The sequence below is a fragment of the Pan paniscus genome, chromosome 21, assembly GCF_029289425.2.
Source record: "Pan paniscus chromosome 21, NHGRI_mPanPan1-v2.0_pri, whole genome shotgun sequence".
Lineage (NCBI taxonomy): Eukaryota > Metazoa > Chordata > Mammalia > Primates > Hominidae > Pan > Pan paniscus.
Window position 1 is genome coordinate 63,028,824 of NC_073270.2, and position 25,188 is coordinate 63,054,011.

Consider the following 25,188-nt stretch of genomic DNA (forward strand, 5'->3'; position numbering starts at 1 on the left):
CAAGTGTCTTTATGATCCCACCACATTCCTTGGGGTGGCTCGAGTCAGTGCCTCTCACAGCCCAAAGAACTCTGACCCAACTTCCAGCTGGGGCCCCTGTCCCCGAACAGAGTCTCCAGACATAGGCATTGCTGGCCCTGGTCTGTTCTCCTCTTCCAAGTCTCAGTGACCCTCCTCAGCCAGACTTCTGCCCCACCCATCTCTGCTTCCAACAAGCTCCCAGTGAGCTGCCTGCATCTGCAAAGCCGGGAAACATGATGTTCCCAGACATCAAAGAGTTTGCAAAAGATTGTGGTCACCTTAGACCCAGACCATTTCCTAAGGCTGCTGTTTAGATACCAAGTCCAGGGTTTTTTCTTTAGGACTCCAGTGAAGGGTAGAAGCTGTCCTACACCTCAAGCCACCACCACCTCCCTTCTCTGGACCCCACCGTAATCCATGGCTCCTTACAACCTCCACATCTCTGGCACTGGAGCCCTGATTTTGTTTTTATGGGGTAATATTCTTTCATCCCCAAATGCCATGTAGGAATTTGCTGGCGGGGTGGGGTGGGAACCAGAGAAACAAAAGGATGATTTACAGGGGTTCAAAAGCCTCATTATAACCAGAAAATTCAATTTACAGACATTTGGTTCTTTTATTTCCATTTTTTTAAGGAGAGAAAAGAAATCAATCTAGTGTGGGCATTTTGAGTCCCTTGCTTAGAGGTTCAAGGCATCTGTGACTTCAGAAAGCCTTCTTGGCATGAAGCAATAAACAGGCTGAGCAGATAAAACCACCCTGTGTTTAAAAAGCAGGCCTGTCTCCGAGGCAGAATTTTTATAGATAAAACAACAGAACGTGACTCAAAAAAGTCGTGTTGTGAAAATGGCCCCATGTAGACACAAAATTCTTTACTCAGGAGCTAAGTTCTATAGCAGCACAGGAAGGTTTCATCTAGATAATTCTCTATGTCTGGCTTCAAGGAGCCACTCCAAAGCCCCGTTTTCCAGACGAGTTTCGTGTTGCAAATATCACCTCCATGCCTTCAATGTTTCACTGCATGGAGGACCCTCTCTCTTTCTCCGGTTCACCAAAATGTTTGCACATGTTGTGAGGGAAAATGACTTTCTGTCAAGTAAGTTTAAGAAACGATGGGCTCCAGAAAGGGAAACATGTTTCTTCACTGCAGGACTTCTCAAATTTTTTTTTTTTTTTTTTTGAGACGGAGTCTTGCTCTGTCACCAGGCTGGAGTGTAGTGGCGCAATCTCGGCTCACTGCAACCTCCGCCTCCTGAGTTCAAGCGATTCTCCTGCCTCAGCCTCCCAAGTAGCTGGGACTACAGGCACGCACCACTACGCCTAGCTAATTTTTGTATTTTTAGTAGAGATGGGTTTTCACCATGTTGGCCAAGATGGTCTTGATCTCTTGACCTTGTGATCCACCCGCCTCAGCCTCCCAAAGTGCTGGAATTACATTCTCTGTCTTTAATTAGGGAGGAGAGGGTAGAGTGTTTCACAAGCTGTTATATTAAGTCAGAGATCTATCATGTGCAAGTGTCAGAAACCCAACTCAAAACGGCTCAATGCCCAACTCAGAGTAGTTTCCCTAACGGGGAAGTCCTATCAACGCTGTGCCCAGGGGCTCATGGAGTGACCTCTGTCTCTGGGGCTCCATTTCTTTCTGTCTCCATCTTTCAACTCGGCATCTATCTGAATGCTGGCTTCACTATTTCCTACCACAGAGAGGTTTCCTCTGCATTGCCATATGTCAAGGCCAGCAAGTGACCCTGGGAAGAGAGAGAGAGAGCCTCTTGCTCCCAAGAGAGAATGTCCAGGTCTTGGCTTACCTTGCGCACCAGTAATGGCAAACGGGGAAGGGAGCACCTGGATTTCCCAGCCTTGCCTGCTCACCTCTGAGTCAGGGTGGAGGTCAGGGCACTGGGTCAGCCCCACCAGAGACCCATATGGTAGGGCAGGCACCATTTCCCCAAAGCGGGGGGACGCTGTCACCTGAATCCAGGAAGGGGCACTGGGTCAGTAAAAAGGAAACCAAATTTTCCTGGGCATGGTGGCTCACACCTGTAACCCCAGCACTTTGGGAGGCAGAGGGGGGCAGATCACCTGAGGTCAGGAATTCAAGACCAGCCTGGCCAACATGGCGAAACCCCATCTCTACTAAAAATACAAAAATTAGCTGGGTGTGGTGGTGGGCCCCTGTAATCCCAGCTACTCAGAAGGCTGAAGCAGGAGAATCACTTGAACCCTGGAGGCAGTGGTTGCAGTGAGCCGAGATGGCGCCATTGCACTCCAGCCTGGGCGACAAGAGCAAAATGCAATCTCAAAAAAAGGAAAGAATGAAAGAACGAAAGAACGAAAGAACGAAAGAAAGAAAGAAAGAAAGAAAGAAAGAAAGAAAGAAAGAAAGGAAAGAAAGAAAGAAAGAAAAGAAAGAAAGGGGAAGAGAAGAGAGAAAAGAACAGAAAAGAAAAGAAAATTTTATCAAAAACCCCCCTTGATGGCCAAGCACCCAGCTGAACTGGGGTTCTGTAGACAGAGGCCCTGGGGAGCAGATGCTTACCCCGGACAACGACCTCTCCAGCTCTGAATTTCTGTGCTGTCATGGGTTTGCAGGTCGTTAGCACTGGGTGCCACATGCCCGTTGGTTTGTGAGCTCCTAGAGGACATGCCGCATATGCTGTTTTGTACTTTCTGTGTCTAACACAGGACTCTGCATACAGTCAGTGTACAATGAACACTTGATCAATAGAGGAGTTCACAGATCCCCTGCTCTTTTTCAGCTGCCGCCCTAACTCAGTCCAGTGTGGTTCCTGACTTCTCATCCACCTCCGTCATGAGACCATCTGCCACAGGCTCCTGCCTCCTGGTTCAACACCTGGCAGGTAGCGGGGACTCGACACAGCTGCTCAATCAGGGAGCGGCCCTCGCTTGCCGCTGGGTTTTGTTTGTGTGTTGGTTTTTGTGCCCGTCTTTGTTCCTACTTTGAATTTAAACTCCTTTTGTCTGCTTTTTGAATAGATTCTTCTAGGGGTTCATTCTACCCTCTTGCATTAATTATTTAGTGAGTATTACCATGTGCCAGACCTTATTCTGAGTGTGGTGCGTACAGGAGTGAACAACATGGACCAAACTTCTCCACACATGGGACTTTTACCCTAACAGGGCTGTTAGACTGGGCCCAGTAACACAGGGCAGGGGTGCAGAGAGGGACAAGTATGCCACTTTAGCTATAGTAATCAGGAAAAGCCCCAGATCTGAGCAGAGACCCCTGAGGACAGAGGGGAGGGAGCCGCTCACATCACTGGGGAAGAGCATTCCTTTTTTTTTTTTTTTTTAAGAGACGGAGTCTCGCTGTGTCGCCCAGGCTAGAGTGCAGTGGTGCGATCTCGGCTCACTGCCACCTCCACCTCCCGGGTTCAAGCGATTCTCCTGCCTCAGCCTCCCGAGTCGCTGGAACTACAGGCACCTGCCACCGTGCCTGGCTAATTTTTGTCTTTTTAGTAGAAATGGGGTTTCAGCACCACCAGGAGCAGGACCTCAGCCCACCCAGGACTCCTGAATCAGAATCTGCCATTTGCTCACCATGCGATCCTGGACAATTTGCCAAACCTTTCTAGGTCTCTGTTTTCTCATTTGTAAAATGGGCTGAATTATTTCTCTCATCTATCTCCCTCAGATTGCTGGGAAGAACCAATGAGATAATCCATGGAAAGTGCCTAACACAAAATCAACTTAAGAAATGACAACTGGCCGGGCACAGTGTCTCACGCCTGTAATCCCAGCACTTGGGAGGCTGAGGCGGGCGGATCACTTAAAGTCAGGAGTTCAAGACCAGCCTGGTCAACATGGTGAAACCCTGTCTCTACTAAAAATACAAAAATTAGTCAGGTGTGGTGGCGGGCGCCTGTAATCCCAGCTACTTGGGAGGCTGAAGCAGGAGAATTGCTTGAACCCAGGAGGCAGAGGTTGCAATGAGCTGAGATCACCCCCACTGCAGTCCAGCCTGGGCAACAGAGCGAGACTCTGTCTCAAAAAAAAAAAAAAAAAAAGAAAAAGAAAGAAATGACTGGCAGCCAGTACCACTCTTCATGTTGGCCTCGCAGTTGACATTTCCTCAGGAGGGCACTTCTGAATTCCTCAAGGGAGAAAGAAAAACAGACTCCAGGAATATCCTGGTTGTTGGGCACAGGGAAAGCAACATTGCTGACGTCCATCTGATATAGAATTCTCAGAAATGCTGTGATACACCTGTTGGCCTGTAGCTTTCTGGCTGGTTCTTGTTTGCACTTGGGGGTCATCTTCAGGGCCTTGCAGGGACGTGTTTCCTAGAGTTGAGAATCCAGAACAGCAAAATGGGCTCCCGCGACTCCTCTGTTTCGACAAATTCATGACCTGAATGAAAGTGGCTCTGAGCTGCCCTAGGCCCTGCACACAGACACTAACTGGCAGCTTTGAAAATGACCATTCTGGAAATCTGCATGAGGTTTCCAGAGGTCAAACTAAATAAGCTGCTGAAACTAGTCATCTCTCGAAATTTCATCTTTGGCAATACAGAAAAAAAAAAAATTCAAAAACTTTTTGTTTTGTTTTGTTTTGAGACAGAGTCTCCCTAAGTCACTGAGGCTGGTGTACAGTGGCATGATCTCGGCTCACTGCAACCTCTGCCTCCTGAGTTCAAGCGATTCTCCTGCCTCAGCCTTCCAAGAAGCTGGGATTACAAGCGCCCACCACCACACCCGGCTAATTTTTTTGTATTTTTAGTGGAGATGGGGTTTTGCCATACTGGCCAAGCTGGTTTCGAATTCCTGACCTCAGGTGATCCACTGGCCTCGGTTTCCCCAAGTGCTGGGATTACAGGTGTGAGCCACCACAGCCAGCCTAAAAATAACTTTTTTAAAACAAACATAAATTTTAAAATAACTTCTTTTAGGCAGTCCATTCCGTGGAATTGGTGGCACTGACCTCATCTGATGTCCCAGAAAGCTGGCCACAAAAGTTTCCATCCCCCATGACAGACAAACAGTTCTACTCTGGGGAAATTCTCCCTGTGTCCAGACCACAAATGCCCCTGCCTGTTTGGTGCGTCTCAGCAGCAGAAAATCACCAACCACAAAGCTTTCAGGACCGGCATTTAAAATCAACCCAAAGACACTCCCCTTCCACATGCTCTGGGCTCCGTGCGATCTTTCATAGCGCAGCTCCACACTCCTCCTCGCAGACGAGACTGGCATTCAAACCAAGAATTCTTCTGAGGGGCTCTGTGTGCAGGAATACAATCACCTCAAGCTCCTGTAAGAAGAAGAGAGCTCCAGTTACCGGGGCTTCCGAAGGCTTTTAATAGAAAACATTTGTGCCAAATAAAAAGCTTCTCCTTGTGTTTTGCTTTAGCTGTAAATTATCTGCTCCAAGGATCCACCCAGAAATCCCTACTGAGGGTGAACTCCACAGTGTGGTTGAGTCCAGATTTGTTGCTCGGTCCAGATAGATTTTCAGCTGCTGCATCCAAACTGCAGCCAGGGGGACAATAAGAACAGAACCTCTTTTGTTCTGATGAAACTGTTTTTAATGGTCCCTTCTAGGCCGGGCCCTAGTGGAAGTCTCAACAAGGCTGCTCATTGAAACGCCCTTGAAAGAGCCAAGTGGGGAGCGCGAGGGACCCTGGGGAGGGGCTGGCGGCCCTTTGCTCAGCCCTGGTGGTCCTGCCGCAAAGGAGAGCTGGGCTGTTTTATTTGTTGTCTGAGATGGAAAAGGGGGAGGGGGTCGTCGAGACGAGGACCGTCCCGCAAATTTGTATAATTACTGCCTGCAGAGTGTTAGGGACACACACACAGTAACATCAAACGTCATCCTGGAGGGATAGGGGTTCCCAAAAGCTGAACACCCAGAAGCTGGTAGAGCAAATCCACTAAATGGAACAACATGTGTTCCCCGGCCCAAGAACTCCAACTGCATTAAGGGAGGCACATTTCTGACCACTTTACTTTTCATCTTGAGGCCTCAGGGGGCCCTTTGGTTCATGCAGAATCCAGGATACAGAGGGGAAGAAACAGATGGAAAGATACGAACCGCTGCCAGGGCACAAGTAGCTGCCTGCCCTGCACCCTTCTTAAGCCCCAATGTCTGCAGGTGTCAGTCCTCTGAGGGTCCCCCAGTGGCACCTGAAGGATGCTCTCCATGTAGCAACAGTGACAAAAGAAACAAGGAAACAAGCCGGGCATGGTGGCTCATGCCTGTAATCCCAACACTTTGGGAGGCCGAGGTGGGAGGATAGCTTGATCCCAGGAGTTTGAGTTCAGCCTGGGCAATGTAGTGAAACCTCATCTCTCTACAAAACAAATAAGAAAAAAAAATAGCTGGGCATGGAGGCACACGTTTGTAGTCCCAGCTACTCGGGCGGAGGTGGGAGGATCCCTTGAGCCCAGGAGTTTGAGGCTGCAGTGAGCTATGATCACGCCACTGCATTCCAGCCTGGGCAACAGAGCGAGACCCTGTCTCTAAAAAATGAAAAGTTGTGATTTATCCCTCAGAGGGAGTTTCCCCACTTTTGAGTGAGATTTTAAGTTTGCCTCTGAAGAACATGCTCTGGTTCCCCACAAAAGCAATCAGTGGTTCTCAGCAGGGGGCAACTGTGCCCCCACAGAGAACATGGAGCAGTGTCTAGGGACATTTTTGCTGTCACAACTGGGGAAAGGGGGTGCTACTGGCATTTAGTGGGTGAAGGTCAAGGATGTGGCTTAACACCCTCTGATGCACAGGATGGGCCCCCCAACAGTGGAGGATCTGGCCCAGAAGAGAATAGTGCTGAGGTCGAGAAACCCTGGGCTAGGAGGAGGTGACTCAGACCCCATTAAAGCACCCACCGCCGCTGAGATGGGAAGGACCCTCATTTGTTTGAGGTTCAGGAAGGATCAAATTGCTGTCTGACTGGTGGAGGCACAATTTCTCCTTTCCAAGTGCATGAGAACAAGGGCGACTGGGGCTCTTTAAAGAAACAGGTTTTAGGGTTAGTCTTTATTTGGCACTAACTCGTCTTAAATTGTGTGGGGGAAATGGAATACAATTCAAGTTGTATTACTAATCAATCTTTGAGTAGAATAAATCACACCAAATGATATTATATTAAATCTGAAAGTAATTAAAAGCCATGCAAAATTCTGGACTTTCATCAAATTTTGCTCAGCTCAAACCTTCTACCCTGCCCCCAAACACACCTGCTTCCATCACCAGAGACTGTCTGGAGGTAGAACATGCTTAGTATTTGACATATTGGTTTGTTAATCACATCTCTTTGTTTCTAAGAAGTGATGAGAAGGGGCTGATATCACAGAACTTTGAGCAGAGAGGGAAGGGGTGAAGTTTAGGATCTGAGCCCCAAGGTTTGAGTCCCAGCTCTGCCAGTGGTGTGACCTTGGGCAACCTGCCCCCACCACCCCAAAACTTGGATTTTCTCATCTGTAAAGAGGGAGTAAAAATAGTTTCCTCCTCCTAGGCTTTTGTTGTTTTGGGGGTTGTTTTTCTTGATGTTGTGGTTTTGAGACAGGGTCTTGTTCTGTTACCCAGGCTGGAGTGCAGTGGTGCAATCATGGTTCACTGCAGCTTTGACCTCCTGGGCTCAAGCAATACTCGTGCCTCAGCCCCACAAGTAGCTGGGACTACAGGTGTGTGCCACCATGTGTAGCTAATTTTTTTTTTTTTTTTTTTTTTTTTTGTAGAGATGGGGTTTCACCATGTTGCCCAGGCTGGTCTCAAGCTCCTGGACTCAAGTGATCCACCTGCCTCAGCCTCCCAGATTGCTGGCATTACAAGTGTGAGCCACCACATCCAGCCTCCCAGCGTTCTTATAAAGATTGACATAAGATAATAGATTTAAACTTTTCAGCATACTCCCTGGCCTCTGGGAAGCATCAAAAGGTGTTGGCTTTTTTTTTTTTTTTTTTTTTTTTGAGACAGAGTTTCACCCTGTGGCCCAGGCTGGAGTGCAATGGCGCAGTCTTGGCTCATTGCAACCTCCGCTTCCCGGGTTCCAGCGATTCTCCTGCCTCACCCTCCCTAGCAGCTGGGACTACAGGCGCATGCCACCACACCTGGCTAATTTTTATATTTTTAGTAGAGACAGTGTTTCACTATGTTGGCCAGGCTGGTCTCGAACTCCTGACCTTGTGATCCACCCACCTTGGCTTCCCAAGGTGCTGGGATTATAGGCGTAGCCACTGCACCCAGCCAGCTATCTTTATAGTCCAACTTTGCCCCTCTGCAGGCCCCAGGAAGCCTGGAGTGATGGGGTCCATCCCCTTGCTGTGTGTTGGGGCACCCCGCTTCTTTGCACCTACATAATTGTATGGGTCCCAATGACTTTTGTGGCTTGGAGTCTGCCTTCCCCTGGAGAATAGAAGCTCTGGAAGGGCAGAACAGGGCTGTCTCAGCACCTGGCACAAAACTCAATAAATGCTTGTGTAATGAATGGCGAAGGGAATATTTGCCCCATATGAAGAGCCTGGCTTCCAGTCCTTGCTCTGCAACTTACTAGCTGTGGACTTGGGATGACAAAAATAATAGCCTTTTCTTTCCCACGCATCTAAGTCATCAGCAGGTCCTGCTGCTTCTACCTTCAAGGTAGAGTCTGACCCTACCCACTTCTGCCCTGGGTCCAGGCTACACCTGCCTGGACTGTGGCCCCGGAAGTCCATGCCACAGCCCACAATTGCCCCCCCAACTTGCTGCCTGCCAGTATCACTTTGCCCCATTCCAGATGTTCCAGCTACGCTGCCTCTTCCTTCTATATCACCACCCAGACCACCCTAGCAAAATCTCTCCCCCTGGGGTCAACCATTGTCTGTAATACCTTTTATTTATCTGCCACATGTTGTCTTTCTCCATGGAAGAGTCTCTTTCTTCCTTATCACTGCATTTCTAATGCCTAGAACAGTACATGGTCCATTAAAAGAAAACTCCATAAGTATTTCCTGAACAAATGAATGTATTGATTTAATTAATTGATGGTTGACTAATTAATAGTGAAGGGCCCAGGCTCTGAAGCCAGACTACCTGGGTTCAAATCCTAGCTGCTTCACATTCTAGTAGAACGTCCTGAGGCATGAGATTTGGGCTGTTTGAGCCTCAGCTGCCTCATCTACAACATGGCGAAACAGCCACATCCATTTTTGGGGTTGCTACAAGGATTAAGCAGGTCCACACTACGTACCAACTTAGCCCCACACTGACATCTCAGAGATACTCAGTGACTGCATGGGGAACGCGTTACTGCCTCGTAGTAGGACGACATTTGCCCATTTGAAAAGCACTCCTACGCTCTTTCCTTTTAAGCAATTCAGGTGGGACCTTATGGAATTGCTGATATCTGACGGTTTTAACCTACAAAAATGGCAGCTTCATTGGGGTTAAAAGATGTTTCCCCAGGCCACACGGCTGGGAAGCGCAGGAGCCACTCTTGAATTGGAACTCCTGCTCAGTGTGTTAACTGGGCCCCTTTGAGCCTTTAGAAGCTGGCATCTGATGCCAGGAGAACTCCAGGTTCACTTTGTTCCTCCCTGGTGGCAGGAAGGAGGCAGCTGCCTAAACAGTGGTGCCAGGAGGGATGATGGCCACAGAGGCGTGCAAAGGCAGGGACCGCAGTGCGGCTGAGCAGGAGATGGAGTCTTGCGTGATAGGAAGAGATGCCCCTACCTAGCCTCTGGGCCCATTCCCTGAGCACATCACACAGCTCCCTTTCCTCTCTTCCTTTCCCCATTCCTTCCCTCCTTCCCTTTTTCCTTCTTTTTCTTTCTTCCTCCCTTTTCTTTTGTCCTTCTTAGCCTTTCTTTCTTCATTTTTTAATTAAACAATGACTGGATTCCTTTCCAGCAGTTTCACAAGGGGTGAAGTCACTTAGCAACCTTAATTATTTCCAACTTAATAACGTCCTGGGGTGGGGGACAGGTCGAGCCCCCAGCGGCCGGAATGCCTTGCTGGGTAAGCCGCTCAGAGGCGGGCTCTGGAGCAAATGAAGCGTCCGACCAAATACTTCTCATATTTTCCCTCTCCCTGGTAAGGGCTTTTGTTTGGAGTGAACCTTTTTTTTTTTTTTTTTCTCCCCCTGATAAACATGAATGACTACAGTTGACTGCAATTTTTTTCAGCTGGCTGTAGCTTCAAAGATTTGAGGGGTTTGAATTCCAGGCTTTAAATCACATGTTTTTCCCTTTTTGCTCTCAGACACACCTATAGTAGATAATAGAAATATGAATTTCATCTTCAACTAAAAGGAAAATAGGGAGATCTGTTGTTGGGAGTAGAGGAGTTATCAGCGGTCAGACTGGTGTGAACAGTGTGCAGTGGTGGAAACCCCATAGATCATCGCCACCCACTGAGTAATGACAGGGAGGCCAGCATGGTCCTGCCAGATCATCTCAGCCAACAGTTACCAAGCCCTGACAGTGGGTAGGCACTGGGCATAGCCCCTCATAGACACCGTGCCTCGGACCACCCTAGAAGGTAGGTGCCAAGATTACCACTGAAAAAGCTGCGGCACAGAGAGGTTAAGCAGCGTCCCCTGGGTCACACAGCTCCATCATGAAGCTGAACCCAAATGCATTTTTTCCTCCAAAGCCTGCTTGCCTCCCCCAAGACCTCTCCTTCCTCACCAAGGAATAACACTCATGAGCAAGCAGCCATAAATCAAAACAAATAAAACATCTACTTTGAAGTGCTGCCGTGGCGCTTCGATGAGATAAAGGGCACGGAAGATTCTGGTTCTTGATTCCTGAAGAAACACTTGCCCATTTCCTGCCTCTCCCAACTGGCAAGACACATTTGTAAATACCGAAGGCAAAGATTCAAACAGATTAGGGTTCAAATTGGGCACAAGTCACTTACTGGCCATGTGATCTAGGACGGGCCACTTAACTGTTTCTAAGCCTCAGTTTTCCTCATCTGGAAAATAGGGCTCATGGCAGCACCTACCTCATGGGGCTGTGGAGAGAATTAAGGGAGAAATAACAGTGAGTACTCGATAAATGTCATCTATATTTTTAAAACAAAACAGTAATAAGCTGGCAGAACTACAGAGGATGGCGGAGACTGCAGAGCGCTTGCCAGATGGTGTCTTTGCTGAAAGAGGAATTTTCTGATCCAGCCTGAAGACAGCCCCAAGTGACTTTCCTCAGCATTTGCTCTGTGCCGGGCAATGTGCTACGTTCCTTCCAGGAACTGGCCCAAGAACATTGCCACTGTGCTCTCACTTAACCCCTGCGACAGCCCTAGGAACAAAGTCTGGGTGTGAGCTCCATTTTTCAGACTGGAAACTGAAGCTTGGAGAGAAGTCACTTCTTCAAGGCCACACACGAGGGCGGGGCAGTGAGGATGTAAACCGAGGCCAGTCCAAAGCACGCCTCCCCACCTCCCGACCCAGCTGTCCATCACTCCAGGGTAGCCACTTCCTGCCATGTTATATTCATTAAAAGTTTAGAATCCACCTACTATGCGTCAGCCCCTGAGTGATCTAACACTATCATCGGACGGCACAGGGGTGACGTGCCAAGCTGACACCTTTGCTGTTTAAAAGGGAAAGGAGAGCAAATGACCTAATAGGTAGCAGACTTTGGGAAACCCGCTGGGACTCCTTCATAGCTGCTCCCTTAGCAATATGGTTTGCAGCAGCGCTGTCATAGGAGAACACGGGTCTGGGTTCTTAAAAAAAACCCACATCCCACAAAGCAGCGGGGCATCCTCTGCATAGGGTGGGGGGCGCTCCCCACCCCCCACCCCATGCAGAGTAGAAGCAAATCCTGAATTCTTGCAGTTCCCCAAAAACGCTTGTCTGGTCAGATGTTCCAACCTCCTCAAGGGTGCCTGGAGACTGGGCAATTCTTTGTCATGTTAATGAATCATTTTAATAGAGTGTTTTAACAAAAACATTCATCACCTTTTGTGCAACAAGGATTTTCTTTTTTGTTCTACTTAAATGGTTAAGTAGGTAATAAACGCCTATCAGCTGCACCACCACAGCCTGGTAATCCCTCCAAACCCTAAATCATAGGAGGATTATTATTGTCCTGATAAATTAACACTCAGAGAAAGCTGGTGGGCCAGGGTTTGGAGCTGTCTGTCCCACAGGAAAGAAAAGCTGGGTTTTCTTTGAGCCGAGTTCATCAGCTGACCAGCTGACTGCCCTCCAGCCTGGGCAACAGAGTGCAGTAGACCAGGGAGGCCCCACTCCCGTCCACTGGGCCCCTGCTGGCTGCAATGCCACCCTGGGGATGGGCGCTTCTCTCTCCCTGCAACTCCCCACTCTCTCCATCAGTTACAAAAGGCCCTACAAGGAATCTGGCCCTTTGCTGAATCCTGGGGCAACCAAAAGAAGGAAACAGACGGTACCTTTGTCCTCAGGGAGTGACAGGCTCCTGAGGGAGCCTGGCAAGGCTGTCCAGGGCCCCAACGCAATCGCCACTGTGGTTGGCACCAGGAAGGAGCCAGGCAGAGGACTGGCTCCCTGGTTCAGGGAGGGGGCTTGGCAAAACTCCGTGAGGAGGAGACATTCATCTCAGAGGCTGGGGTGGCTCTGATCTCCTGCAGGGCCTGGCTGAGCCACACTTCCAGAACTGCCTTCCATGTGGGTTTCTGCTGCGAGGCTGTTTCCAGAGGCTGCTGTCACAAAGTTCTGAACGCTTGGATGGCTGAAAACCACGGAAATGTGTTCTCTCACAGTTCCAGAAGCCTGGAGGCCAAAATCAAGATGTCAGCAGGGCAGCACTCCCTCCAGACCTCTGGGGGAGGAGCCTTCCTGGCCCCTTCCAGCTTCTGGTAGCCCCAGGCGTCCTTGGCTGTGGCTGCATCACCCCAATCTCTGCCTCTATTTCCACCTGGCCATCTTCTCCCTGTGTGTCTTCCCGTCGTCTTCCCTCTCCAGGTCTGTGTCCACGTTTCCCTCTCCTTATTAGGACAGTTCTACTGGATCAGGAGCCCACCCTATTCTAAATGATCTCATTACCTCAATTAATTACACGTGCAATGACTCTAATTCCAAATAACGTCACATTCTGAGATCCTGGGGCTTAGCATCTCAACATATCTTTTGGGGGATACGATGCAACCCACGAGAAGGAGGCCAGGAGAGAGACCCTCGAGTGAGACCTGGAGGGTGAAACCACCTCAGCCCCTTGCAGCACGTACACACACATGGTTGCTCTCCACTGCACACTGCATGGCCCAGGGCAGCTACCAGCCTGCTGTTGCTCCACCTGGCCCTGGCTCCTCCTACAGCATCTCCAGGTCCAGGTGTGTGCTCAGCTTCGTGATAAAGGGCCCAGTGCTGGTGACATCCTCATCATCATGGTGAGAGGCAACAAGAGCGGATGCGGGGCTCAGTCTGTCCTCAGGGCACCAGCTCGTGCCGTCGGTTCCAGCTTCTCCCTCCTCTCCCCATTTTGCATCCACCTTCCTTTCCCAACTGTCTGTTCTTCTGACTCCACGCACCTGGACCTGCCCAGGTCTCTTCAGGTCCCCCTTTCTGCTTTTGTGCTCTGCTCCCAACTTCCACAGCCAGTGCCCGGTGCTCTGTGCCACAGATGCTCCCCCTGCAGGTGCAGGGAGCGGGACACACCTGGTCCCCACCTTCCCGAAGCCTGTAGCCAGAGACTGAAAGCCTAGTCCTGCCTTCAGGCAGGCCAAGCTCTGGGTGTCATTCACAGCCCAGAACTCCCTGGGATCAGGTGAGGCTGGGATTGTGGCTAAAAATCACACAGATTTCCTTGATGTTTTCCCTTCTCGGTTCTGCTTTCCTGACTCCAATAGTGGTTTCTCCTGGACATGTATCCCCAATAAACCACCAGCGTGTGAATCAGTGATTCTGGGTCTGCAGGGAAACTTGCTCTAATGCAAAGATATTTAGCAAAGTGATTTCAAACAGCAGGTTAGGAGTCAAACAGCCTGTGCTGACGCTTGTGGAAGGTAAGACCAGGGGCTTAGTGAACAGGTGAGTGCACCTGTGTATATCCTGGGGTGCCACCCCATCCAGCCGCACTTTGTGTTAATGGGGGACACACAAAGGGGAGACCTTAACCCACAGGACCAGTAGGTCTGATCACACAGGCTGCCCTGCGCATGTGAAAAGTGGGAGCTGAGATCAAGCCCACTAAGACCGTCGGGAGGAATGGACATCTTTGCTTACTAATTTGTGTTTTGAAAATAATTTTAGGCTTGCAGCAAGGTTGCAAAACCAGCAGAGTTCCTATCTGCCCTTCACCCGGCTTCCCCTAATGTTAGCATCTTGCATAATCATGGTATAAGGGCGTCTTTTTAAAGCTCAGCTAAGGTACCCATGGCTAGCAGCTGGACTCCACCCAGAATGAGTAGGGGAGGCGGGGAAAATGTCACCTCAGATCTGAAGGATGGGTAAGGTTCCCCAGGATGATAACCCTACCCCACCCCAGAAGCGGGGAAATGTGTTCTGGGACAGACAGAGCATCCTGTGCAAAGGTTCAGAGCAGAAATCCTGTGTCCATTGTGCAGCTGTGGGAGGTGATGTGAGGGGGCCCTAGGGGAAGCAGGAGACAAAAGGGGCTACCAGGCCCTGGCAACCACACGATGCTGCAGCCAGGGGGACCAGGGCAGGTTCTCAGGGCCCTCTCCCCACCCCAGAGATGGCTGTCTTCACTCTAAGGGAATGGAGAGGGAGTGAGCAAAGGATCCACAAACATACAAAGACTCCACAGAGAAGCCAGGGTCCCAGGACCAGACTCATGAACAGGAGCTGGGGTCACATCCCAGCTGGGGCAGCCCTCTCCAAGCAGGAAAGGCAGCGCCCCAGGGCTCAGTGGGCCCCTGGTATGTGTGTTTGCGGCAGCGGGGGGTGGGTGGGGGATCTGAGCAGTCTAGGCTACCCCTTGGGGGCTGACTCCACCCCATCGTCCTTCCTCAGTGGCCAGGAAGCCATCCCCCTCCCCTTCTTTCCTGTCTCACTCTTCCTCGGAGGTCCCTCCCAGAGACAGCTTTGTCCACATTATCAGTTGGTCACCCCCAACTCTACCCAGGCCTGTGCTGTCTCTCCTTAGAAATAAGTCTGTCTCCTTCCTGATAAGCCCTGAGGGAAGGAGACTGTCCTTCTTTCTCCCCAGCCTCAGGCCCACATCTGGACATCCAGAGGCACCTGAGAAGGCTGAGGTGCTGATCTAATTAGCTGAGTAAAGCAATTGGCACTAAGCTGTGGGTGGCCCAGGCTGCACCTGGGGCTGGATGCCGGGAGGCCACAGAGTGAAGCTGAGGAGCCCAGACCAGTGTGCAGGGGAGGGGACAGCGGATGGGGAGGGGCACACAGATGGCTGCCCCAGGAGGTACTCACCTGGAGGCTATCTCAGAGCAAGGATCCCTCCCATCTCCCTTCCTCAACTTTGGGGGAATCTCTGCCCTCCCTCCCTTCCCACTAAGTGGTATCAAACCCTCGCCTGGAGGACAGTTTTGCCCTCTCACAGATAGAAGCCTGCTCAACTTTGACATCTGTGCCGAAATCATCCCAACCACCCCCATAGATCTCCAAGGGCACTGTCACTGCCATCCACAAATGACACCAAATCCACCAATGATGTACAAAGGGAATGCCTGGGGGAGAGGGGTCATCTAGTGGACCAGGAGTCTTGGGTGCCCATAAACTTCTTAAACCACTTTCATGTGAATTCTCTTTAATTCAACAGATCGTAATTCCAAATCTGGTTATACCAGCAGGCTGATCACAAGTGAACATTTAAGCTCTGTGCCTTGGTTTCCCCAACAGTAAAGTGGGGTAAGGAGGGTTCCTACTTAATGGGGTGGCTGTAAGTATTGCAATGGCAGAATCTACATGAAGTGCTCGGTCGTTGTGAGTTGTGGGCCTCTGTGTTCTGCTTCTGCTATAGTGGAGGAAGGCCGAGTTCGCAACAGCACACCTGGATACACTCTTTCTGGAAGTCGGTGTTGGAATATGGGTCAGAAGGTGAAACATACTTCTTACCAGCCATGTGATCTCAATTATTTAACCTCTCCGTGCCTCCATTTTTACACCTGGAAATGGGACTGACAGTGCCTGATTCATAGATCATTGTGACGATCAAATTAATTAGTAAACGGGAAGTGCATTAAACCATGCCTGGATCCAGTGGGCACTTGATTGATATTACGGCTATTATTTGGCCCAGATTCTATTTTTACAATTGTAACTCCAACTTTCAATTTTACAATTCCTCAAGTGTCATATCATATGCGTATAATGCTGTTTGTTGCTGCAGAGCTATTTGTAATGGCAAAGAATTGGCAGCCACTTAAATATCAAACCATGGGGTGGGAACAATATACTGTAGATCAGCTGTCCCCAACCTTTTCCACACCAGGGACCAGTTTCATGGAAGACCATTTTTCCACGGACTGGGAGGAGGTGGGGGGAATGGTTCTGGGATGAGGCTGCTCCAGCTCAGATCATCAGGCATTAGTTAGTCTCATAAGGAGTGTGCAGCCTGGATCCCTCGCATGTGCAACTCACAACGGGGTTCATGCTCCTGTGAGACTCTGATGCTACTGCTGATCTGACAGGAGGCGAAGCTCAGATGGTAATGCTCGCTCTCTGCCAACACTCACCTCCTGCTGTGTGGCCCCGTTCCTAACAGGCCACAGACCGGTGCCAGTCCTCGCCCAGGGGTTGGGGACCCCTGTTACAGATCATCCATATGATGGGATTCTTTGCAGCGGTTAAAAGAGGATGACTCTATTTGGAATAATGTCCAAGATGTGCCTAAAGTTAAAAAGGAAACAAGAAGAAGAAGGTGACTAAACAATATGCAGTTATTCCATTTTAGTTTAAAAAATATGGTCAGGGTAGGCAAATACATTCTAAAGGAATTTTCACAAACTGTTCATTTCTAGAGAAAAGGATTCACTTTCTCCACTTATGTTTCTATATTTTTATAGTGAGAATATATGACTTTTGTAATCGACAAATAATATCATAACAAGAAGTGCACATTAAAATGAAAATGGCCATGATTGCTGCCTTTGGAGGAGGGTGGGAACAAACCGTGGAATACTGTGACTCTGGAAAGGGGGAGAGCCCAGCTCCAGAGGTCAAATTCCACTGCAGTGACCTGGAAAGGGCTGTCACATACTTCGCAAAAGGAATCTCAGGGCATTGAGTGTGACTTTAGGTAGGTGACCCAAGGGCTGTGCTAGGGGATATGTTGCTAATCAGAGGTGCAGGCAGACAAGGAGTGGGGCCTGCCATGCTCCATCAGCCCCCTCGGGACACCTAGAGAGACCTGCCAGCTGCTCAGACCAGGGAGACTTTGATCTAAGGGGCAACAGATGAGATTCTCCCTCCTTGGGATGTGGCCACTTCAAAGTGGAAGAGCAAAGAGCAGATTGGGGGATGGAAGGCTGAGGTGGCACAATCCTCCTTTCCCCCCGTCTTCCTTGCACACAGCTTCTTCTTCAGCCATTCTGGGTTCATGAAATGTCACAGAGCTGTCCAGGTCCTAGGCATAACCAGTGCTACCATTGTTGAGGGCTTTCTGCAGGCAGGCACTGTGCACTAAGCACTGTTTTATTTTATTTTATTTGAGACAGACTGGCTCTGTCGCCCAGGCTGGAGAGCAGTGGTGCAATCGTAGCTCACTGCAACCTCCACCTCCCAAGTTCAAGCAATTTTCCTGCCTCAGCCTCCTGAGTACCTGGGATTACAGGCATGCCCCACCACACTTGGCTAATTTTTTTTTATTTTTGGTAGAGATGGGGTTCACCATGTTGGCCAGGCTGGTCTCAAACTCCTGTCCTCAGGTAATCAACCTGCCTCGGCCCCCCAAAGTGCTGGGATTACAGGCATGAGCCACTGCTCCTGACCACACTAAGCACTTTCTAAGGCTCACTTTCTTCCACCTCCTGAATAAGCCTGTGGGTTATGTTATTATCCCCCATAGTACAGTCCAGAGCCTGAAGCTCAGAAATTTAAATGTTTTTTTACAAGTCACACAAATAATAAATTGTACATTTTGCAAATCTTACAAATTTGTGCACTTTTTTGTACACATTACAATTTTCACAAACTGTAAAACCTGGAATTTCAATTGATTTTGTGTTGAAACCGTCATAAACAATAAATCAACCAACCAGCAAACAAGAATGGTGTTGCGGGAAAGCTCTATAGAGACTCATTTCATTGCCTAACAAATATTAGATTGAGCATCTTTTATGCACAGCATACTGTCCAATTGCTCTAGGTCCTGAGATGCCTCCTAGTACTTTTATTTTTATTTATTTATTTATTTTTTTAGATGGAGTTTCATTCTTTTTGCCCAGTTTGGAGTGCAATGGTCCGATCTCAGCTCATTGCAACCTCCGCCTCTTGGGCTCAAGTGATTATCCTGCCTCAGCCTCCCAAGTAGCTGGGATTATAGGCGCACACCACCACGCCCGACTAATTTTGTATTTTTGGTAGAGACGAGGTTTCACCATGCTGGCCAGGCTGGTCTCAAACTCCTGACCTCAGGTGATCTGCCCGCCTAGGCCTTCCAGAGTGCTGGGATCACAGGCATGAGCCACTGTGACCACTTCCTCCTAGTACTTGAAACAGTGCCTGACACCTAACAAGGACCCCAAGTGATATTTCTGGTATTTCTGAATGAATGAAAGAATGAATAAGTAAATATGAATGATAATTTTTTTAAGACAGGGTCTCACTCTGTCACCCAGACTGGAGTGCAGTGGCTTGATCATGGCTCACTGCAGCCTTGACCTCCCAGGCTCAAGCAATTTTCCCACCTCATCTTCCCAAGTAGCTGGGACCACAAAGCCTGTGCCACCACACCCAGCTAAGTTTTTTATTTTTTGTAGAGACAGGTCTCATTATGTTGCTCAGGCTGGTCTCGAACTGCTAGGCTCAAACGATCCACCAGATTTGGCCTCCCAAAGTGCTGGGATTACAGGCGTGAGCCACTGTGCCTGGCCAGTTCTGCTCTTGAGCAGGACCAAGATCATTTTTGTACAAGGTTATTTATTGCAATTCTCTCTGTAGAAGCAAATGATCAACCAGCACCTAAATATTTCCAGCAAGGCGGCCTCATCATGGCACATCACTCATGAATTTCATGTGCTGAAGTGAAAGGAGCTTTGAAAGACGGCTCAATGGAAAAAGCAAGACGCAGAAAAGAGTGCATAATATTCTGCCGTTTGTGTTAAAATGGGGACTATATATATACATATATATATATATTTGTATTGCCTTTTATCTATAAAAAATATCTGGGAGGATAAATAATGAACTATTAATAGGGCTTTCCTATTGGGATGGGAACTGGGGTCGATGGATGGGGGCAGGGTGGGAGGGGGGTTCTCAGTGTTAACTTTTACATACTTTTTGAACTAGAAGCTGTCTGAATGTTTTACCCACTCAAAGTGCTAAATAATTTATTGAAATTCTGTTGTTGAATTTTACTAAAATTCTTTTAGGATAGCCAAAAAAAAAAAAAAAAAGCTTAAAATACCAACTATTGATGAGAAGGTGGTGCAGCTGGAACCCTCCTGCGTTTCAGGGTGGATGCTCCATGGGCTCCACCCCTTGGGAGCTGCCGGGCAGCACCCACTCAAGCTAAGTGCACACTCTCCTTGAGGGCACGAGCAAGACAAGTGCACGCACATCGACACAAAGAGAAGCACAGGACTGCTCAAAGCAGCTTGGTTCCTTAGAGCCAAGAACTGGAAACAACTCAAATATATACATCAAAAATAGAATGGATAAATAAGTTATGGTAGTCTGGGTGCGGTGGCTCACACCTGTAATCCCAGCACTTTGGGAGGCCGAGGCAGGCAGATCACAAGGTCAGGAGTTCAAGACCAGCCTGACCAACATGGTGAAACCCCATCTGTACTAAAAATACAATAAAATTAGCCAGGCATGCTGGCGTGTGCCTGTAATCCCAGCTACTCAGGAGGCTGAGGCAGGAGAATCGCTTGAACCCAGGAGGCAGAGGTTGCAGTGAGCCGAGATTGCACCATTGCACAGCCTGGGCAACAGAGCGAGACTCTGTCTCAAAAAAAAAATTATGGTATATTCATCAGTAGAATACTACACAGCAATGAAAAATAGCAACAACAACATCAATGAATCTCATGGACGTTGTGTTGAGACAAAGAAGCCAGACACAAAACAGAACTTACTATATGATTCTATTTACATAAAGTTCCAAAGCTAATCGACAGTGAGAGAATTCAGTACAGTGGTTACCTTTCCGCTAGGATGGGGAGAAGTGCTGCCTGGAAAGGGGCTCAAGAAAGTCCTCCGGGGTCATGGAAATGTCCTATCTCTTATTCCATATGTATGGAAAAATTCATCAAGCCATTTATCTAACAATGTGTGTGCTTGATGTAAAGTTTGTAACTCCATTAAAAAAATATCCAGCCTGGGCAACATGGTGAAACCTTGTCTCTATAAAAAAAAATACAAAAATTAGCTGGGCGTGGTGGTACATGCCTATAGTTCCAGCTACTAGGGAGGCTGAAGTGGGAGGATCACTTGTGCCTGGGAGGTTGAGGCTGCGGTGAGCCATAAGCATGCCACTGCACTCCAGCCTGGGTGACAGAGTAAGACGTTGTCTCAAAACAATAAAGTATAATACAATAAAAATAAAAAGAATTCATCAGAACAATTTGACAGTTCCTCAAAAACTTAAACAGTTATGACATGACCCAGTAATTCCACTCCTAGGTATATAACAAACAGAATGGAAAACAGGGGCCCAGACATATATCTGTACACAAATGTTCATGGTAGCATTATTTGTAATAGCCAAAAGGTAGAAACAACCCAAATGTCCATCCAGAAATAAATAGATAAACAATTGTGGCATAGCCAGGCAACGGAATATTATTCAGCTGTGAAAGGAATGAAGTTCCAATACATGATGCAATATGGATAAACTTTGTAAACATGCTAATTGAGACAAGGTGGACACAAAAATCACACACTGTTATGATTTCCTTGATATGCAATGTCCAGAATAGGCAAATCCAAAGAGACAGAAAGATGAGTCATTGCCAGGGGCTGATGGGAGAGAGATGAGGACTGACTAGGTAACAGGTGCAGAGCTTCCGTTTGGGGTGATGAAGGTGTTCTGGGACTGCAGAGTGGTGGTGCATGCACGGCGAGAATGTATTAAAAGCCACTGAATTGTACATTTTAAAGTGGTTAATTATATGAATTTCACCTTGCTTTTATTATTATTATTTCCTTTTTTTGGTCTTCAACTTTTATTTTGTTTTGTTTTGTTTTGTTTGAGATGGATTCTCACTCTATCTCCCAGACTGGAGTGCAGGGGCATGATCTCAACTCACTACAACCTCCACCTCCCTGGGTTCAAGTGATTCTCCTGCCTCAGCCTCCCAAGTAGCTGGGATTATAGGTGCCTGCCACCACGCCCAGCTAATTTTTGTATTTTTAGTAGAGATGGGGTTTCACCATGTTGGCCAGGCTGGTCTCGAACTCCTGACCTCAGGTGATCTGCTCGCCTTGGCCTCCCAAAGTGCTGGGATTACAGGCGTGAGCCACCATGACCGGCCTGTCTTCAACTTTTATTTTAAGTTCAGGATGTGCAGGTTTGTTGCATAGGTAGATGTATGCCATGGTGGTTTGCTGCCAAGATCATCCCATCACCTAGGTATGAAGCCCAGCATCCATTAGCTGTTCTTCCTGATGCTCTCCCTCCTCACCCCCCAACAGGCCCCAGTGTGTATTTTCTGCCCTGCCCCCCCGCCCCCGCCATGTGTCTATGCATTCTCATCATTCAACTCCCACTTATAAGTGAGAGCATGTGGTGTTTGGTTTTCTGTTTCTGTATGAGTTTGCTGAGGATAATGGCTTCCAACTCCATCCATGTCCCTTCAAAGGACATGATCTCATTCATTTTTACGGCTGCATGGTATTCCATGGTCTATATGTAGCACATTTTCTTTATCCAGTCTATCATTGATGGGCATTTGTGTTGATTCCATGTCTTTGCTATTGTGAATAGTGTTGCAATGAACATACGCATGCATGTATCTTTATAATAGAATGATTCATATTCCTTTGGGTATATGCCCAGTAATGGGATTGCTAGGTCATATGGTATTTCTGCCTCTAGATCTTTGAGGAATCGCTACGCTGTCTTCCATAAGACACTTTTTAATGGGGTTGTTTGTTTTTTTCTTGTAAATTTAAGTTCCTTGTAAACTCTGGATATTAGACCTTTGTCAGATGGATAGACTGCAAAAATTGCCTTCCATTCTGTAAGTTGTCTGTTTACTGTGATGATAGTTTCTTTTGCTGTGCAGAAGCTCTTTAGTTTAATTAGATCCCATTTGTCTTACTTTTGTTGCAATTGCTTTTGGCATTTCATCATGAAATCTTTGCCTGTGCCTATGTCCTGAATGGTATTGCCTAGGTTTTCTTCTAGGGTTTTTATAGTTTTGGGTTTTACATTTAAGTCTTTCATCCATCTTGAGTTAATTTTTGTAAAAGGTGTAAGGAAGGGGTCCAGTTTCAATTTTCTGCATATGGCTAGCCAGTTCTACCAGCACCATTTATTAAATAGGGAATCCTTTCCCCATTGCTTGTTTTTGTCAGGTTTGCCAAAGATCAGATGGTTGTATCACCTAGGTTTTTAAAAAGAAAAAAAAACAATTAAAAAAATCCCCCAGGAAGTTTCAATGTTGAAAACCCAATTTGCTGCATCTCAGGGGTCAGGTAGAGCCAGATTTTCCTCTAGCAAGAGAAAGGACACTGTGTTGTCCATCAAGCGCTGGCTCTGCCATGGCCCTGCATCCAGGGCCATGTTAAAGTGTAGGCATTGGGGGACACGCAGGAGGTGCGGCAGGGGCAGTGCTCTGTGGCCGCTGTGGATGTGGTCTTCTGCAGTGCTTACAGCCCGACTGTACCTCTGCAGCTTTCTGGCTGGGGGATCAGGGTCAAGGTGCTTATTCTCTCTAAGCCTCTTTCCTCCTTCCATAAAACAGGAAAAATAACAATGCTTACCTCACTGAGTCACATAGAATAAGGTGGGCTAGGACAAGTGAGGCTCTGAGAACATGACTGGCCCATTCTAAGCCCTCAAAGGATTCAGTTTTTCCTGCTCTCTGTCCCACAGGACACTCACTGAGTAAAACGACAGGAGGAATCACCAAATATCTCGGTTTTTTTCAAAATGCATACCACTGAATATGATGAATTAAATTCACGCCTATCATGACTTCAGTCCTCTACAATCAACCCCATTTTGGAGGCTGAGGCTCTGTTAGGAGGAGGGTTCACCCTAAAAGCTGCAGAGTGGTTGAGCTGAACGACAGTCCCACTTTGAGTCCATCTCACGCTGGACCCCTCTGGAAAAATCGTCCACAAATAGGTTCTGGGTCAGGCTACATCTTCCCTGGAAGGCTCCAAGAATGGTTTGCCCAGTGCTCTGATCCTGAGGTTGCAAATCTCCCCCAGCTGCAGAGAGTGCCCCCAGGCATGCTCCCCTGCCCAGCTGTGAGGCAGCTGCTCACGGGGCTCTCAGAAATACCTTCCTCGCACCTGCCGCAGGCCCGTGTGACTCTCTTTCACACACGCATCGTGTTACAGCCTCGCGTTCAGGCCCTGCGGCTGCTTTCATGTGCACTGCTGCCACGTCTGCAACTTGCCCTCCTTGGGGCCCGTGGCACCCACCATGCACCAAGCAGTCTGTCAGCAAGAGCCAGGTGCTCAAAGAGAAGTGAGCTCCGGTGACATCCAGGGGACTGCATGAGGCAGACCCCCAGGGAGTTGGTGTCGAAGCCTCCTTCTCCCGCTCCTGTCCCCACTTCCAGTCTGCAACCGCGCTCTGCCAATCTCATCCCCCAAGGAGCCCCCAAATGCATCGGCATTGCTGTGGCCCTGTCACCACCATCTCATCCCGGTCAGTGCTGCCTCTCCCTGGACAGCTGTCCCTTGATCTGCGATCACTTCGTAGCTATCCATTCTCCACGTTGAGTCCAGAACCATCTATGGAATCATGAATAGCAGCCAATCACAGTGAGCCTCACTAACTTTCAGGTGCTGGTCTAAGGGCATTGTGCACATTAACCCATTTCAGCTTCTTTTTTTTTTTTTTTTTTGAGATGGAGTCTCGCACTGTCACCCAGGCTGGAGTGCAACGGCGTGATCTCGGCTCACTGCAAGCTCCGCCTCCCGGGCCCATGCCATTCTCCTCCCTCAGCCTCCTGAGTAGCTGGGACTACAGGCACCCACCAGCAAGCCCAGCTACTTTTTTGTATTTTTAGTAGAGACGGGGTTTCACCATGTTAGCCAGGATGGTCTCGATCTCCTGACCTCATGATCCGCCCTCCTCGGCCTCCCAAAGTGCTGGGATTACAGGTGTGAGCCACCGTGCCTGGCCTTTTTTTTTTTAGATGGAGTCTTGCTCTGCCTCCCAGGCTGGAGTGCAATGGCACAATCTCAGCTCAGTGCAACCTCCACCTCCCAGGTTCAAGCGATTCTCCTGCCTCAGCCTCCCCGAGTAGCTGGGATTACAGGCGCCTGCCACCATGCCAGGCTAAATTCTGTATATTTAGTAGAGATGAGGTTTCACCATGTTGGCAAAGCGGGTCTCAAAGTCCTGATCAGGTGATCCGCCTCCCTCAGCCACCCAAAGTGCTGGGATTACAGGCATGAGCCACCGCACCCGGCCCATTTCAGCTTCTTAACCAACCCATGGCGGATGGTACAGAAGAGGAAACTGAGACCCATACAATAAATAACGTGCTCTAAGTCCCATATCTCAAAAGTGGTAGTAGCAAGACGTGAACCCAAATCGTCAGATTCCAAACCACCTACTGTGAACCACACACCATGCGCGCAGAATGTCTGGGGCTCTCTTTGCATCCATGTCCAGCTAAAGTGGCTTTGCAGGGGCAGGATCTGTGTTTCCAAGGATCCTTCTTTCAGGGGCTTCAGGTTAGTTTTTGCAAGGAGAGGTTCTTGTGAGAAACCTGGACAGTGGAAGAAAAGAAGGAGCTGCTGATCTCCGAGGCAGCTGCAGCCAGGCCCACAGGAGACCTGAGGATTCCCAGGGGCTTCCCAGTGATCTCCTGACAACCACACACCCAGAGCTTCTTCTTGAGCAGGCCATGATCTTTCCTGGCAACATCTCCATCCTTCACTACCTTTGCTCCTGCAAAAGCCCCCAATTC

The 25,188-nt window shown here is 48.6% G+C and overlaps 1 long non-coding RNA gene across 1 annotated transcript; it reads right to left on the reverse strand.

Moving 5' to 3' along the window:
- Window positions 1-404: 404 nt before the first annotated feature.
- Window positions 405-24,987, reverse strand: LOC117977127 (uncharacterized). The gene is made up of 5 exons (XR_004668093.3): window positions 24,847-24,987; window positions 16,600-16,753; window positions 12,373-12,712; window positions 10,873-10,968; window positions 405-5,289 (listed from the first exon to the last, which is right to left on the reverse strand). It is a non-coding gene; the product is annotated as an uncharacterized LOC117977127 (long non-coding RNA).
- Between the last annotated feature and the right edge of the window lie 201 nt (window positions 24,988-25,188).